Here is a 6,000-nt window from a genome sequence, read left to right as displayed (position 1 = left end):
CTCATTAAAACCTTTTATTTTGTCTCCAAATTGACCAAAAAGACTACACAAAGCACCCATTAGACTTGTTGGCATAATGACTAACCCAATTCACTCTATTAGCATAAATATAATAAAAAACATGCAATAAACTAATGAGAATGGTGGATTAAGTCAAATTAGGAGGTTGAATGAGCCCATATAATTATCCATTTTTGGGGCTCATCATCACCCCCCTAATGAAAATGTTGCTCATCCTCCGAGCAACCAATCTATCTCCTCATCTTTGATGGCCTTGGTGGCCTCACTGTCATGCCAAGCTTTTGAAGTGATGTCCTCTTCTCAGTCATGAAACCATGCTTTTCTCTCTGCTTCTTCCCATTGCCTGTGCTTCTTTTCCTAGAGAATTCTCAACTTCCTGTAGAACTGTCTCAGCATCCTGTAGAACTGTCTTTGAGTCCATTATTTGAATTCTCTCTCTCCAAGTGAAGGTTTTTGGCTTCCTCATTCATAGGTGATGGACATCCTTGAAGGAGGCTCCTCCTTTTGTTTAGCTTTTGTGTCCTTAATGACAATTTTCTCCTTTGTCTGTGGTTTGGGTCTGCCCACTTTGATCCGTGTGCTCCTTCTCGCCTTAAAATACATGGAAGGCTCCCTCTTTCACTTCTCCTTCTGCTTGGGGGATGTGCTTAGGGTGGCCAGCACAACTGTTGCCTCCCTAGCTAAAATCTCGGCCAATTTCTCCTTCTGCTGCCCTTTCCCTAGACTTCCTATAGAAAGTCCTGTAGAAGCAGTTTTCTGTCTTCCTGTAGAAACAGTTTTCCCTGATTTGGCTTGCATGGCTGGGGGTGCCTTCTCTTTGACTTGTGCTGTGGTTGCCTTGGGTGTGACAACTCCCATTTGGGCTTTCTTGGCCTTGTTTCCAGCCTTTTTTCCTTTTTCGCCCTCTCTATTTTTGTTGTTGTCTCCTTTTCTGTCTCATGCTCAGCGGTCATGTCAAATTCCTCTTTTTCCTTCTGTTCTTCCTTTGTTTTTCCCTCTGTTTGCATGTCTTGTGCTCCCTCATCAATTTTCTTCTCAATTTCTTCAGTTGGCATGGTGTTGAGTTTGTGTTTTAACCAAAAAAAAGAGAAAATGCTCAAGTGGAAAAAACACAGTCAATCACTGAAATAGAGGACAACTGAATTCAGTCTTTTTTTTTAACCCAAGAAGGAATTTTTCACGTGCCCTTTACAACATCAAATGGCAGTAATTCTCTTGTGTTAAAACTTCTGTCACCTCGCATTGGTCTGTCTGTTTATGAAAGAAAGTTTTCACAGATCAGAGCATAAGGACACTGGTTTTCTCACACATTGATAGATATGTAAATTCGGGTTTTTCCACACACAGGTTGGTCTGCTGCATGTCTTCCTTGCAAGGGAATTTTTTTATTTTCTTCTTTTTCTTTTTAAAACTGATGAGGAGATTTCGGAAGCAGAAGAAAAGAATGGGTAAACTCACTGAATCATGCAGGCAGGCTTCCACTGTTCTCAATGCACAGGCAGACTTTTTACTCTCATTTTTCAATTTAATGTCGTGTTCAATTCACCATTTTGCACCAAAAAATCATGCACAAAGAAGTTTCCCCGATCCTACCTTGTGTGGAGCTTGAAATTCGCCAAAAATCCCAGGTTTTCTTTCTGCATGGCTGTTTTCTGTGTTTCCTATAGAAGACTTCCTGTAGAAACGCCTGTAGAGTGCCCCTGCACCTCTGAGCGAGCCTGATACGCAGCAGAATCTTGAAGACAGGTAGAGAAACTGGTGGAGGATGACTAGTTAATCGTTTTGTGCATACTTCAGTTGAGGATGTGGCAAGTGCAGATGAACAGCAGTTTGTGAGTTTCAGCCGAGCCTTCTTTAATTGCTGCGTGATTTGTGGTGAAGGAGTGAGGTGGCCAGGTGTACGTGGCCACATGCAGACGACAGTGCTGTGATGAGCTGCATGTCCTCTTCTTGTTAATCAGTTGCACTGGAGTTAAAGCCTCTACCACTGTCTGTTTTTTTTCATTTTTTTTTTATTTTTAATTTTCACGTGAGTTGTCTAACACGTACGCTGCATGATTCCTGGCTGATTGCTAGAGAATTGGACAAGGAACTATCGGCTTAATCCCACCACTCCATTTGTTCATGCAGTTCTTCAATTAGAATCATGCAATAGAGGAACAAGTTTTAGTCACGTACCTGAAGTCAAATGGTTGCTGTGAGGTGCTTTTTGCTGCTGCATGCATCTGTTTCGGTGGTTGCATGATGGATCCTTTGTGCTATAAGCTCTTTGCTGTCTGATGTGTGGTTATTTTTCTTGTGCAGGTATCCTCTAGCCGGATCTAAGCTGCAGGAGTTCGTTTCCACGTTCAGATCTGCACCCTCAAGCTGCTGCTATTGAATTTTCATAGGACCAAAACTTGTTTTCACCATTGCTCCCGAACGATAGATTGGATCAATCTCAAACTTTTTGAGCATGTTCTTATCATCATTATGCACCTCCCATAGCAAAATTGTGATCAATGGATGCACAGATTTCGATAAAAATGGAAAATGGCTGAAGATTTTAGAGATCAATTTCTCGGAAACCGTGCATCGGAATCGGCTGAAACTGCTTGGGTAGGCTACTATCACCCATGTGCATCTCACCATGAAACAGGTTTTGAAATGGATGCACGGATATGGAGAAAATGCAAAAATGGCTAACGGTGATGGAGGTAGATTTCTTGGAAACCGTGCATCGGAATGGGCTGAAACTGCTCGGGCATCTTGCCATCGTCCCTATACAATTCCCTGTACAATGGTTTTTCAAATGAATGCATGGTTTTCAAGTTAGGGTAAAAACAAATTCTGTTCTAGGTATTTTTGCTTCAAGGCATTCTGCAGTTTTGTTGCATGGTAAGAAAAATGAACTTGGGCTGTGATGTAGGCATGGAGATGATGGAGGAGGAGTTTTAATATTGTAGGAGGACTTCTAAACCCTTGCAGAAGCTATCGTGTTTGCCAAACCACCTTTTTGCAATCCATTTTTAGCTTCTTGTAATTTCTACAGGAACTTCCTGTAGAAAACACAGTTTTCATAAAAGAAGCACAAAGAGGTGGAAAAAATGATGGAAAAGGGTGAGGAATGGAAACATGGATGCTTGTAGGCATAACCAATAGATTCCAAGCTTTAGATTCCTTCCAAAATCGAATCTGGCTCACCTGAAGGTTCTACAGGATATTTCCTGTAGAAATACAGAACTTCCTATAGAGGGCACAAAAATTCCTTTGTCTTTGTTTTGAGTGATCCTCCTGACCTGCAATGTCCTTCTTGCAACCTGCAATTATTCAATGGAGATTAGCTTTATTTTTCTTTTCTTTTTCTCTTTTCTTTTTTGAAAAACAACTAGGGCGCCTCATGGAGGTTTTCACCCTAATTGCCTGCCCTGGTCGCCTCCAAGGGAGGTTTTCACCCAGAGATCTTATTCTCTTTTCTCTTTTTTCCCAACCCATTGACCGCCTCATGGAGGTTTTCAATCAATGAGCCAATCTAAGGTGCCTCCGAGGAGGTTTTCACCTTAGATTTTTATTTTCTTCTTTTTTTCTCTTTTTTTCTACCCTACCCTACTTGAAAAACAAAATCATTTTCAAGTGTAAGAATACTTCCAATGGAGCCATGTGCACATCGAGATTAGTGACAAAATGATGTGAAGGCTCGAAATGCTTGCTTTGACAGCTATCCAGATTTCAGAGACAAAATGATCTGACTTTGAAGGGATCAAACATAGCTGAGGAAGAGAGTACCGCTGCAACTTAGTGATGATATGAAACCATATCTCAATATAGCTCTGATATCCTTGGTCCCCTTGCTGATCTGGATCATGTTTCATGTCACCTTCTATCATGACCTTCACATATTCCTCTTTGTGCTGATTTTTCTCTTGACTACATGGAGGGTTTGATGGTAGCCATGAGGGAGCTTTCTTGATTTCTGCTTCTGATGTTTTCTCTTCATCAAGTGCAGCCCATGGTGCTTTGATCTCCTCTTTTGAATCTTCTTTTGCCTTTGGTCCTTCAATGTTGTCAATATAATCTCTGCTTTGCAACACTCTTCCTGAGCTATGGTGAAGATCATTGAGCTCAAGAGGAGTCACTTGGACATGTTGTGTCTCAACATTGCAATTGTGTTGAGCTACTCCAATGGACAGGTTTGGAAATGGTGGTGTGGGTAGCTGAGTGGGGCGTGGATTTGAGATGGATGTGGATGGGGTTGTGGTTGGGTAGGTGGTGGAGGCAAAGGAGCCAGATGAGAGTTGTACTGGGGCCTCCACCCCTGATGAGGTGCATTCCACTGAGGCTGTGGCTGAGCATAAGAGTGAAACAAATGAGAAACTGGTAGGGCATAATATGGATCTGTGAAGGAACAAGGAGGAGGTGTGAACCAGGAAGAATGAGCAGGGGGACCCCAAGAAGGCATGAAAGTGGCTTGATAGGGGTCATAATAGGTCTCAGATGTCCCTTGCAGTTCCTGCTGGTAAGATCTAGGTCCATGTGGCCTCCTTTGGTTCATATAATAGAGTGGTTCAATGGCTCCTTTAACCCTTTTATAGGCAGCTTTGATTCCGGGCAAGGAAGGGAATTGATTCGTAGGATGGTCTCTTTCACAAACAAAACACACTTCTATGGAGTGCAATGGACATTCGTTCCTAGGATGCTTTCTAGTGCACCTAGGACAGAAGATGGCCAAAGCTCTCTTGGCTTCCTCTTGCTTCCTTTGGATCTACAAGGTATCCAGTTGCATGGCAAGAAACTGCCTCATATCTCTCTTGAAATCTTCGATCTGATTTGCAAATTCATTTTTGGATAAGGTACTGCTCCCAACATTTCTGCTTGTAGCCATTCGCTCGAGAGGAATGTTTTCTTCTTCTTCTCCCCTAGAGGTTCTTTAAATATGCCTTGATGTCCACCTAGGGCTTCTTCTTAATCACAGCCATCGAAGAAGAGAGAAGGTTGGCTATGTGAAGCAGTGGGGGGTGTTGTGCAAATATTTTTCTAAATTATCTCTACTCCTACAAGGCATGAAAGGAAATATTTTTGGTTGTTTTTTCTTTTTTTCTGCTTGTACCTGCAAAAACTAAAATAGATTGAACTGCAACTAACTATCTTGCTGAAATGAAAATGCGGAATTGAAATGAAAGCAGGAAATGACTAATCTATTTTTCTCAAATGAAATTGTAGGAATGAAATGCTAGTCTACCCTTGCGGAATTGAAATGCTAATCTATGAAAGCAGGAAATGCTAATCTACTTTTGTGGAAATGAAATTGCAGAATGGAAATGAAATAAACTACTTAGCAAAAGGTTGTAGTGGAAAATAGAAGAAAAGCGGCAATCACCAATACTCTGACGCTTCCCCGGCAACGGCGCCAAAAAGATGGTGGGCCCCAGTATTGCAGCAATAATGCTGCAACTCCTGAGACTCCCTTCTTTAATTTTATCAACCCGGTTGTTCGTAACAAACTTGGAAGCGACGGTGTTGTATGCACAAGTACTAGCTCTTGCCACAGCTGTCACTTGGTCAGCTGGCACAAGTCCGCTAGGAGCTTAAGCCAACTTCTATGAGCTCTTAGAAGAAGCTTTTTAATTGATGGATGAAAGCTAAATCGAAGGAAGCTAATCTATTTGCGAAAAGAGATTGAAAAACTAAAGGAAATGCAAACCCTAGCAAACCCTAATTCTACCAGCTAGTCCTATTGATGCAAAGGAGAGAATGAAAACTACTGAAAGAGATGCCATTGACTTCTGGGAAGGTAAAATTCATGTGTCTAAGTTATCACTATCTGAAGAAAACATCTTTTTGTATTTTTGAATAAGTTGTCACAATTATCATGCATACAATTTAACTGTTTTTTACTGTGCAGAGGTGGATTGGTGAGAGGAAATGCTTGGAAGAGGTCGGGAATGTTCAGAGAGGGCCTAAGGGGTCCCTAACACCCTTCTAGAGAGTTTCACAAAGTTT

This window comes from Pinus tabuliformis, chromosome 8, assembly GCF_031772625.1.
Source record: "Pinus tabuliformis cultivar Carrire ecotype Pingquan chromosome 8, CPIR1, whole genome shotgun sequence".
Taxonomy (NCBI): Eukaryota; Viridiplantae; Streptophyta; class Pinopsida; order Pinales; family Pinaceae; genus Pinus; species Pinus tabuliformis.
Note: the sequence above shows the minus strand (reverse complement) of the source record.